Genomic DNA, 13183 nt, shown 5'->3' with positions numbered 1-13183 from the left:
CTGTGAGCACTCCTGCAAGCTCCCCAGAACACGCTCCAGGGCTCTAGAGTGCGACCAATTTGGTCACAAATGCGACCAAATTTTTCAGTGGTGCGACTAAAAAAAAAAATATTTGGTTGCACCTGTGCGACCAACTGTTCGGTAGAGCTGGGCGATATGAGTTTTTTTCATATCACGATATGTTTTTTTCATTTCAGGCGATAACGATATCTATCACGATATAAGCCAAATAACTATATTTGTAAGATTTAAATGTGCCGTTGCTCACAAGTAAAATGTGAAATAATCAGCAGCTTGTTTTTATTTAAATATTTATTTCCCATAATAAGTTCAACAGGGTAGATGTACTTAAGGAACATGAGACTTTTTCAGATAAATAAAGGCAAATATTGCAAACTACACAAAAGGCAGCCGCTAAAGCGTTTAAGTTTCAAAACAGAACAAACGAAACAGACTAAATTGTCAATTCCACTTAGAAACAAAATATTAATTCTAAAAATAAATCTTAGTTTGTTTTACAGAAGAACAGACAAAACTGACTAACTTTTGTCAATATCAAATAAACTGAGAACTAAAAGGAAATTCTCAATCTCTCCTTGTTGTATAGCTGAGCTTTTCAAACAGTTTTGTGCGGTCAGTTGTGCGGTCAGCTGAGCGCACCATCCGCTCCGAGCTCCCTGACCTGCACTCAATCTACAGCAGGCGGTGCTGGACCAAGGCCAGGAAGATGGTGAAGGACCTCAGCCATCCCAACAACAGACTGTTCTCTCTGTTGAGGTCAGGAAAGCGATTCCGCTCCCTGAAGACCAACACAGAGAGACTGAGGAGGAGCTTCTTCCCGCAGGCAATACGGTCTCTCAATCACACCACCACACAGTACTGACCCACACATACAGTTCTTACACACACACTGGACTTTTTGGACTTTGGTTTTGCACAACACTGGTCACTATATTCTTCATTTCCGGTTAATACTTGTACAGCTGCTGTTAGTGTGTATATATTTATTTATATTTAGATTTCTTCATACATTCTTATATAGTTCTATATTGTGTATTGTGTATTTTGTTGTACAGTTATTTTATTTTCAACTTTAATTTATATATTTATCTTTATCTTATTCTTCCCAGTTAAATTTACCCTTCATTCTAATTTGTGTTGTACAGTTATTTCATTTTTAACCTTAATTTATATTTTATTCCTTCCTAGTTAAATTTACCCTTTTTAATTTTTCATATTTATTTCCTATCTTATTCATAGCCTTTTCCTTTTTTGTTCTCTTTAGGTCACGAGCAGTTGTCCAAGCATTTCACTACATATCGTACTGTGTATGACTGTGTACGTGACAAATAAAATTTGAATTTGAAATTTGAATTTGAGTTTTAACAGTTACTTTAGTCTGACAAAAGCCGAATGACGAATTAGCGCTTCCAGTCAGAGACTGAGGCTACGTCCACACGTACACGGGTATTTTTGAAAACGGAGATTTTCCGTTTTCGTTTTAAAAAAATAATCCCGTCCACACATAAAGGCAGAAATGAAGGAAAACGCTGCTATGAACATGCCAAAGCAGCAGGTGGCGCTAGATTCCTAACCGTGCAGAAATGTTGGCCAATCAGAAGTCTAGAAGCCTCGGTGGGAAAAAGTAAACAAAGCTGCGGCATAGAAGCAGAACCGAGTCGTATGTGTGGAGGGACAGTAACTGTGTGTATATGTAAGCATTTAAACACTGCAGAGAGTAGAATTAACAGTATTGTAGAAATTCATTTCACCGAAACAATAACGTGGCGCACAGTGTGACGCATGCACCAGTTTATTGTATTTCCAGACTTGCTTTCGGCACATTTACAGTGCACGCTACTCTGTTTTTTGTCAGACTTGAAATAGCTGAAATACCTTCACACTACGGAACTTCTATGGCTCTTCCGTTCGACAATCTCTCCGGCATTGGAACCATCATCTGTTTTCTCTTCGGTCACGCTCGGTTGATTTTCCTAGTCAGCACACTCATTTCCTCCATTACCCGCTGGCTGCTTCCCAAACAAACACACGTGCGGCTTGGCACTTGTGCTGAACAAGTCACGCGACGTGACGCTGCGGCTGTGATTGGTTCGGCTCTGCGCTACTTAGTTTGGATTGGCTGACCTTTTTTTTAAAAAATTTTTTTAATTTTTTTTATTTTAAGAGGACAAGAGCGGCGAGGTCTATCGCGATAGCTTAATTTCTCTATCGAGTAAAAGTTATATCGCGATACATATCGTTATCGTTCTATCGCCCAGCTCTACTGTTCGGGTAGCAAAAAAAAAAAAAAAAAAATCTGCAACCTTCCCTGTGGTCAACAACAGACACACATTTTGCCCCTATCGTGGACTAAACCAATCAGAGATAGTCAGGGGCGGGACCTCTCTGATTGGCCGTGGTCCAGTTGAAAGTGCAGGTGGAAGTGGGAGGTGAGTAGCTTGAATAAAGCGATATCAATTCATTAAATCCTGAATCGACTTTTAAATATAACTGTGTTTTGCCAGAAACGCCAGATTCTCAGATTAAAGCTCACAAAACCATTTCAACAACAACCGAACAGCAGATGAGAGCAGGTACACGGATTCCACACAAAGACGTAAACACAGAGCCGACGCATCAGAATCAGCTTTGTCTTTCTCGGCTTTCTCACCCGACGGCCCGCAGACGGACACGCTGTCGGAGCTTAGCGATCCTGATGCGTCCGGTCCGCTGTGTTTACATCTTTTTGCGCTGATTCTGAGCTGCAGGTTTTGTCTCTCCAACCAAAATTCACCGAGCTGAATTTTGCTGTTTTGCTTCCACGACTATTAAAATCACACTTCATGCACAGCTAGGTCTCTCTCTATCTCTCTCTGTACTTCAAGAACAGTTTCCCGTCTCCAATCTCTGTTTTCTGTATTATTCATTCGCTTATTACCCACCAGTCTACCGTTGTTTACAGCGCTGTGGCTGCTGTCTTTTTCTTTTCTTTTTCTTTTCTTCACTTAAATGACCTCGGACAAGAAAGCCTGTTTTTTCTGTTGTTCAATACTGAAGAAATTTAAACTTTATATGCAGAACATTGTAGAATATTTTTAAGGTTATCTGCTATAAAAAGCCAGACCAGGAAAATCTCCTTCATGTTTTTCTGTTTTATCCTCAGTTACTTTCACACAAAGGCATCTGCTGTGATGTTCACAATTCTGATGAAGTCAGTACTGATAAATGATCAGAATTATAATATTTCTGACTGTCTGAGGCTAAGTTGAATCAAATCGGGACTTTGAAAACCGGAATCGAATGGATTATAGAAATCAGTGATGATACCCAGCCCTATGAGCAGCCTAGGCCCGACAGAAGTGGATGTAGCTGTAATAGGAAAAGAACTATTGCTAACTTTTCTGTTAAGGCCTGATCCTTCTGAAATTCATAGCCAGTGGTCTGACACGGTGTCATCAATCTTTGAATGCTGAAAAAGCACAGTTTATCCAGAAAAACACATTATATTATATCAATTATTATAAAATTTGTGTGCGCCTAACTTTTGTGCCGTACGGTATGCCCATGGCAAAAAGTTAGTCTAGAGCCCTGCGCTCTGAGAACACACCCGGGGATGCCATCAGGACCCGCAGCCTTGTGGACATTGATCCTGTTCCGCACCGCTCCTACATCGGTGGGGGAGAGAGTCAGAGGTTGGTGGTCTGGCGTCCGCGTCCGATGCGGGGGAGGGTTTGGTGGTCCTGTAGTCTGTGATGGTCTGGAGTCCTTGCCACATGCGTCGGGGGTTGGAGTTGGAGAAGTGTTCTTCTACCTTCTTTTTGTAATGGTGTTTGGCTTTTTTGATGCCCTTCTTTAGATTAGCCCTGGCTGTGCTGTAGGCGTGTGCATCTCCTGACCTAAAGGCGGTATTGCGGGCGTTCAGGAGGAGACGAACATCCCGGTTCATCCAAGGCTTCTGGTTGGGGTACATGGTGATCTGTTTCTGGGTGGTGACACTGTCTGTGGTTTCGGAGATGTGATCCAGTACAGATGAGGCGTACTGGTCTAGGTCTGTGTGGGTGAACATATTCCAGTCTGTTTTTAAATCTGTCCTGGAGCACTGCCTCTGTCCCCTCTGGCCACACTTTAATTGTCCTCACAGCAGGTTTCACACGTTGGATGAGTGGTGAATACCTAGGTGTGAGGAACAGGGAGAGATGGTCCGATTGTCCAATGTGGGGGAGGGGTGTGGCTTTGTAGGCTCCAGCCAGGTTGGAATACACATGGTCTAAAGTCTTGTCTCCTCTGGTGTGGCAGGAGACATGTTGGTGGAATCTGGGGAGGACTGTCATTAAGTTGGTGTGGTTGAAGTCGCCAGCAACAATAAAAGCAGCCTCGGGGTGTTTATTCTGGTGTTTGTTAATGGCTGCAGAAAGTTCTTTCATGGCCAACCTAGCATTAGCGTCGGGGGGTATATACACGGCAGTGAGTATGATCGAAGTGAGTTCTCTGGGGAGATAATAAGGTCTGCATTTGACCATTAAAAACTCCGCATTAGGTGAGCAGTGACTCTCAGTAGTAGTGGAGTTCATGCACCAAGCATTGTTAATATAAATGCACAAACCTCCACCTCTGGTCTTGCCGGAGTCATCTGCTAGCCTGTCAGCTCGGTGTGTGTGGCGTCCTGCTAACTCGATAGCATTGTCCGGGCAGCTGTTGTTCAACCATGTTTCGGTGAAAAACATGACATTTGAGTCCATAATCCGTCTGTTGTTAGTGATGGAGAGCCGTATCTCATCCATTTTGTTTGCCAGAGAATGGACATTGGCGAGGAAAATAATGGGTAAAGGCAGCATGTGTGGTGTTAGCTTTAGCTTAGCCCGTAGCCCTCCGCGCCTACCTCGCCTTTGTTTACGATCTCGGCGCCGTCTGCGTGCACTTCTGCCCGGCCGGGGAGAGTGGGCAGCCTCCGGTGTTCTGGAGATCTCTGGGATGAGTCGGAGATCGGCGATAAAACTGTTGGAGTTGTGAGTCCAGATGTCCAGAAGCTCCTGTCTGCTGTAGGTCAGCAACGCACAGCAATTCTGGATGAATAATCCGGTTAAAAGTAGATGAAAAACCGCTAAATAGCAGATTCTGGAGAGACACTGAGCCTCGTGTTGTTCACGCACCGTCATCTTGTGTGTCTTGTTCAGTGGTGGTCGTCTTTCAGCCTTTCTTACCTTGGCCATGTCTCTGAGTATTGCACACCTTGTGCTTTTGGGCACTCCAGTGATGTTGCAGCTCTGAAATATGGCCAAACTGGTGGCAAGTGGCATCTTGGCAGCTGCACGCTTGACTTTTCTCAGTTCATGGGCAGTTATTTTGCGCCTTGGTTTTTCCACACGCTTCTTGCGACCCTGTTGACTATTTTGAATGAAACGCTTGATTGTTCGATGATCACGCTTCAGAAGCTTTGCAATTTTGAGACTGCTGCATCCCTCTGCAAGATATCTCACTATTTTTGACTTTTCTGAGCCTGTCAAGTCCTAATTTTGACCCGTTGCCTAATAATTCTGCACACCTGATATAGGGTGTTGATGTCATTAGACCACACCCCTTCTCATTACAGAGATGCACATCACCTAATATGCTTAATTGGTAGTAGGCTTTCGAGCCTATACAGCTTGGAGTAAGACAACATGCATGAAGAGGATGATGTGGACAAAATACTCATTTGCCTAATAATTCTGCACTCCCTGTATACATTTGAACATTTGCCATAACGATGTAGCTGACGATATAATTGACACGAGACAAGCAGCTGTTGTTTATGTGCATTAAAGTTATATAAAAATGTAACAGTGCAAATGCAAATTCCTCGCTGACAGTTTAACCAAAAGGCGTTTCCAGTGGAAACTGGCCGACACATCCTGAGCATAACCATGTATAATATCCACTAAACTTCAGAAGAGGTTATACAGTCGTGGCCAAAAGGTTTGAGAATTGCATAAATATTGGAACCTGGAGAAGTTGCTGCTTAAGTTTTTATAATAGCATTTTGCCTGCACTCCAGAATGTTATGAGGAGTGATCAGATGAACTGCATCGTCCTTCTTTGCCATGAAAACGAACTTAATCCCCAAAAAGCCTTACCACTGCATTTCATTGCTGTCATCAAAGGACCTGCTGAGACCATTTCAGTGATCGTCTTCTTAACTCAGGTGAGAATGTTGGCGAGCACGAGGCTGGAGATCATCATGGCTGTATCCCGATTCAGGTTCTGCAGCTTTAAAGTCCTCAAGGGCCGCGTACTCAAAGACCGCTAAGGCCGAAGTGCGAGGCTCGTAGGCTCGTGAAATGGGACGTCTAGCCTCCGTCGCGCTGCCCAGGTTGCCTAGCAACCATGATACTAACAGCTGGAAACGTTTCATACAGCTTTGTTTGACAGAAATGAAGGAGAACAGATTTAGTTCATTTGTTTCTACATGAGCTCTGTGTGATTTGATGAGTATCTGAGGCTGAGACCACAGGACTGTGAAACATGATTGTTGGGCTTCATTTCTGTGCTGAACAGTCGTTTAAGATTAGCTGTAAATAACAATTAGCTGATGTTGTTCATGAGACTAAAGTCATCTCACTGTGGTAATGTAAATATAATATGGCCAATATTATAGTTATTATATTAATCACTTCACTCACAGACAAGTATCTGTGACAGTGTGTATACAGATGTATCATATATAAGAGACAAATATTGTTCATTTAATATGTTGGTACTAAATTTGGCTCAATGCTTACATATATGTGTAAAAAGCAAATGTAGGAGCTGTGATAACTGTGTCTGATAGAATGGAGAGTAGACTGATATATGAAATATTCCTTTATTGGGTGAGAAAATCAGACCATGTCATAACTGCTTTAAGTCACACAGAATAGATATCAGAGCCTTAAACAGGTTGACTTCTGCTAAATGGGTCAAACTGGGCAGAAAGTCTACAAACACATAACATCCTTATAGAATATGATGTAACACTATAGATCAACTTACCTCAGAATATATAAAGCATATAAACAGTTACAGCAATATGATGCAACAAACACAGCAGGTACTGATCCAAAATACTCAAAGCTTCATGGAACTGCAACTAGCAGTCCTATTCTAGCAGTGCTTCACAAACAGGGAACAGTCTGTCTATTCTCTCCATCTGTCAGCTGCTGCTGGCTCTTCCTCCTCCTCTTCCTCACACACTGCTGAGTTTGTCCTGGTGGATCATCAGGGATGCAAAGCCTCACAGATGATGTGCAGCAGTGGGTCCCTCAGTCTGTCCTCACTCTGGACACTTGCAGTCGTCACACATGGAAATCAAATGTGTGATAAGCTGCAGGATTCAAACACAAGTGTAACTTATAAACACATGTTCATACTTTTATTCCACAATCAGAGAGAAAGAAACAGAGAGAGTGCAGGACAGACAGACAGGTGGCAGTCTCAGGTGTACACACTGCTACAAACAGGAGGATTTAGTGTTTGTGTTATTACGAGTGTAAACAAGAAGAGTTCCAGATGGTGCAGTGGACACATGTGTGACTGCTGTGATTAAAGCATCTTTCTTTCAGCTTAACGAGTGAACCGTCAGCTCGTTCAAACACACGTTAAAGTCCGTTTGGCTCGACACCACCGAACAGAGGCAGCAATATAACATAGCTCACATTAACAGTGCAGTGAATCCTGCTTGTGCCGTGATATTCAGGACTGCAAACCGAGCAGCATCACTGACTTTCAGCTTGTTGTGTTTGTGGATATATGACTGACTTTAATTATCCACAAAATCATCACATTCTCTGTCAGATTAAGGTCGACTATTGAACGGCGTATATTTTAAAGGCTTTAAAACCAAGTTAACGCTGAAAGTACAAACATCACTAATGTCACATAACTCTGCCGACAAGGCATAGCTATGGCTATGAAATGCTCTTTGTGTATCACTTCTTCATTATGAAAGATGTCATTAATGCACTAGTAATGTCTCATCTGGAGTATTGTTCAATCATTTGGTCAGCAGCTAATAAGACAGATCTTAACAGACTTCAGTTAGTCCAGAATAAGGCGTCCAGATTAGTGTGAAGATGTTCATACTATACTAATATTGATAAAATGCATAATAACCTTTCTTGGCTTCCTGTACAGGCTAAAGTATCCTATGGCTTACTTGTAGTTCTAAAGAAAGCAATTCTGTTAAACACACCACATTTATTCTGCTCAGCTGCAGTATCCAGATGAAATACATCATCATATTACACAGTTTTCAACAAACTGCAATTTAGTAAATGCTCGAGTTAAAAGTAACGTTTTGTAAAACTGTTACATTTAGAGCAACTTTTAAGTGGAATAAGTTGCCTTAAAAAATTAGAGAATTATTCAAAACTTCAATGAACACTTAAAAGCCGATTTACAGAGCTTTTAGTTGTTGTAAATATTGTAAGACATGATTTGTTTTTGAAATTTGTGTAATGTGCCTCAATGTTATTGATATTATTATTATTATTATTATTGATTGCTTATATTTGAACAATTGTGAAACCTCACTGTGGATGTAAGAGTGAAATTATGTGGATATCTTGAATCCACTTTATTGTGTAATATTATATGTGAGTATTTGACGGAAGACGAGCAACATCTGTTGTGGAAGCTAACGGGGTTCCTTTAGAATAAACAAACATAGGATTTATTATCACTGAATAATTCTGTATAAATCTATACAAATTATAGAAATATGTAATAGGAACCAACAAAATAATCTAAATTATAAAATAATGTGTGTGTGTGTGTGTGTGTGTGTGTGTGTGTGTGTGTGTGTGTGTGTGTGTGCATGATTTTAGTGTTTGAACAGTCATGAATTATCTTTAACAGCAGGTTGGATGTAATGTGTTAGAACTACCAGCAGGTGGGGATAAGAGACCTTTAAGGTGTTTGGTGCCACGCTCCACCTTCAGGTTTAAAACTAGTGTTAATGGAGTTTGAAGGTTGAGTTTGTTCCACGACTGCATTTCACTCACTGCCTCTGTTTGTATCTCTGTCACTGCAGGACCAACATGGAGCCAGAAGTCAGCGCTCTCAGGAGGCCGACAAACCTCACAGAAGAAAGGGAGAGAAAAAACACACCTGTGACGAGTGTGGGAAGGGTTTTACTGTGAAGGCTAAACTAAAACGGCATCAGGTCATCCACACTGGAGAGAGACCGTTCAGCTGTGACTTGTGTGGAAAGTCTTTTTCCTTGAAGGGTTACCTAAAAACACACCAACTCATCCACAGTGGAGTTAAAGCGTACAGCTGTGATCAGTGTGGCAGAGCTTTTACTCACAGTAGCCACTTACAGAAGCATCTAGTTACCCACTCTGGAATTAAGCCATACAGCTGTGACGAGTGTGGGAAGGGTTTTACTGTGAGGGCTCAACTAAAACAGCATCAGGTCATCCACACTGGAGAGAGACCGTTCAGCTGTGACTTGTGTGGGAAGGGTTTTACTGTGAGGGCTTCACTAAAACAGCATCAGGTCATCCACACTGGAGAGAGACCGTTCAGCTGTGACTTGTGTGGAAAGTCTTTTTCCTTGAAGCATTCCCTAAAAACACACCAACTCATCCACAGTGGAGTTAAAGCGTACAGCTGTGATCAGTGTGGCAGAGCTTTTACTCGCAGTAGCCACTTACAGAAGCATCTAGTTACCCACTCTGGAATTAAGGCATACAGCTGTGACGAGTGTGGGAAGGGTTTTACTGTGAGGGATAAACTAAAACAGCATCAGGTCATCCACACTGGAGAGAGACCGTTCAGCTGTGACTTGTGTGGAAAGTCTTTTTCCTGGGAGCATTCCCTAAAAACACACCAACTCATCCACAGTGGAGTTAAAGCGTACAGCTGTGATCAGTGTGGCAGAGCTTTTACTCAAAGTAGCAGCTTACAGAGGCATCTAGTTACCCACTCTGGAATTAAGGCATACAGCTGTGACATCTGTGGAAAAACTTTCAGCCAGAGAGAGAGCCGAAATACACACCTACGCATTCACACCAGACATGATGTGTACTGCTGTGAACAGTGTGGCAAATACTTTACAACAGACACACAGTTACAACAACACATATTTACCCACACTGAGGAGAGACCTTATCAATGTGACCTGTGTGAGAAGACTTTTAAATCTCCACGTCACCTGAGACGACACCAACAGATCCACACCAGAAAGAGACTCTACAGGTGCAGCTACTGTGAGAGAAGCTTCTCACAGTCAGGTCATCGTAACATTCATGAACGTGCACACATGGAAGGAAACTACAGCTGTGACCAGTGTGCCCAAACATTCACCTCATTGTCTGCTCTGTGCAAACATCAGCGCGATCACTCAGGGCTGAAATCACTCCCATCACTGGATCACAGTGAATCTGAAGACGCAGAAAGATCCTCTGGTTTCTGTGTCAGACTCAAAAAGCTTGAGATCAGGCTCCACAGAGTTCAGATAGAATCATTTAAACTTGTGTTGAACTGAACTGGTTGCTGGGCTGAACTTCTACATAATACAGATCTACATGGGATCTTCTTTTCTGTTTTTTACTGAGTCAGTTTTGTCCTTTTTTCTCTGTCCTGGTTTTGCTCGTCTGCAAATGATTGAAACTCAGTCAAATAGTTCATTGTTCTCCAGCAAAACATTTTGGAAACTCATGTTTAACCTTTAAAACTCTGACATGTTTTAGCACACAAGGCTTCATCGGGGAGTTCACTCATGATTGGACCATGAGAACAAAGGTTTTTAGTTCTTTCAAAGAGAGTCTTGGAGATGTTTGATGTTTCTGTTTTTCTGAAACCACCTGAAAGAAAAACTATTTTTCTTGCTTTATGTAGTGTGGAAGTTTTTAATGTTTCTTCATCTGTTATGTTCTTGAATGTGTTCACGTGAAGATGGTACAAATAAACTGTTGTCAGAGATTTACAGTTATCAAACAGTTAGGTGAATAAACAACACTGAGACACTTCGAGACGGTTAACGTGCTGCACGGGTGAGGGCTCAGAGAGGACTCACACCGAGCTGCAGTAGTCGTTTATTATTTATAGCAGGGTGAAACAAGCATAGCAGTTTCCTCTAATTTTGCATATATGTGTGTGTGTCTAAGTTCGTATAAATGTCATAGGGTGAACTTCCTCTTTCTATAAACAGAGCGAGTAGTACATTTTGTTCTTTTCCTATTAAGGGTAAAATATGAACATATACTTTAATGCAACATAAAACTCATTAAAGCGTTTCTTCTTTAACATCCCCTCCTGATGTTAATATTTTTCACTTAATCATACTTTATTATCAGCCAACAATCACTTGCTTATAACATTTTCAATTGTAGCATCATTCAGTATGTGTGTGTGTGTTTCTATACTAAATCTTCTACATCCGGTTCATCTTCTAGTGGCAGTCCAACATAGGTAATTACTGTGGCCTGTACCATTTTGTCAATCATGGATCTTATGCATGGTAGGATACATATAGAAAACAAGCATAATAATAGAAGCAGAACTCCTATCAGTACGAGTCCTTTTATCACGAGGGTCTTCCAGCTGCCACTCAGCAGCCAGGTCAGCCAGTCCTCATTGTTCGTGACATAGTCTTGTTGCTGCGCATTACTCAGTTGTCGCAACTTGTCTAGGGCGGTGGTCATGGTCAAGGAGTGCACGTTGTCCGGGATATAGGTGCAACAAGTGGTGTTGAATAAGACACAGAGGCCCCCTCTCTCAGCGAGAATCATGTCCAGGGCGACCCTGTGTTGCATGACCACTATTCTGATCGCGTCGATTTCCTCATTCTGAGCCTTATTTATCTTTGTTGAGCTGTTCAGGAAAAGTCCAAATCGGTAGTCAAGAGTCTCAATTCTTAACGTGTTTTTTCCAGTTCCGACCCATGGGAACAGTGAGTGCAGGACCTTCTGTCCGGTGGTCCACAACTTGAACTCCGCTGGTACATCACTGCCCCAGATTGGGTCATGGGGTTGCACGTCATCAGCCATGAGGACAGGGCCATTTTTGTTGTTGTTGTTTGTTTTTCCTTTTGCTCTGTGCAGCATTTTGGCAGCATTTTTAAATTTCTCTTTGTATTTTTTCTTTCTTTTACTAGTGAAGAGATGTAGCGTGAACAGTTATACAGTCTAAATATCACATATGGGTCGTGTGAAATGGTGTTTTCAGTTTCATTCAGTTGAAGTAAAGAACGTTGAATATTTCTAAGTGTGCTGTTTTGAACCAACATGTCACAGTATGATCAGTGCTGTAATTTTTGACAGTCACTGTATCAATGTTATTTTTGCATCTCTTGAATAAAGGTTTTGACCTGCAAGTGCTAATTTCTTTAGTTATTGGGGTAAAATGGGTAATGTTAATAGGAAGGTGTTTGCCAATTCAGTAACCTAATTTAATGTTAATGGAAACTAACATTATCTCAAATTGTTTAGTTATAATTGTTGTTTACAGTGGGGCAAAAAAGTATTTAGTCAGCCACCGATTGTGCAAGTTCCCCCACCTAAAATGATGACAGAGGTCAGTAATTTGCACCAGAGGTACACTTCAACTGTGAGAGACAGAATGTGAAAAAAAAATCCATGAATCCACATGGTAGGATTTGTAAATAATTTATTCGTAAATCAGGGTGGAAAATAAGTATTTGGTCAATAACAAAAATACAACTCAATACTTTGTAACATAACCTTTGTTGGCAATAACAGAGGTCAAACGTTTACTATAGGTCTTTACCAGGTTTGCACACACAGTAGCTGGTATTTTGGCCCATTCCTCCATGCAGATCTTCTCGAGAGCAGTGATGTTTTGGGGCTGTCGCCGAGCAACACGGACTTTCAACTCCCGCCACAGATTTTCTATGGGGTTGAGGTCTGGAGACTGGCTAGGCCACTCCAGGACTTTCAAATGCTTCTTACGGAGCCACTCCTTTGTTGCCCGGGCGGTGTGTTTTGGATCATTGTCATGTTGGAAGACCCAGCCTCGTTTCATCTTCAAAGTTCTCACTGATGGAAGGAGGTTTTGGCTCAAAATCTCACGATACATGGCCCCATTCATTCTGTCCTTAACACGGATCAGTCGTCCTGTCCCCTTGGCAGAAAAACAGCCCCATAGCATGATGTTTCCACCCCCATGCTTCACAGTAGGTATGGTGTTCTTGGGATGCAACTCA

This window comes from Aulonocara stuartgranti, assembly GCF_965226115.1.
Source record: "Aulonocara stuartgranti genome assembly, chromosome: 3".
NCBI lineage: Eukaryota > Metazoa > Chordata > Actinopteri > Cichliformes > Cichlidae > Aulonocara > Aulonocara stuartgranti.
Note: the sequence above shows the minus strand (reverse complement) of the source record.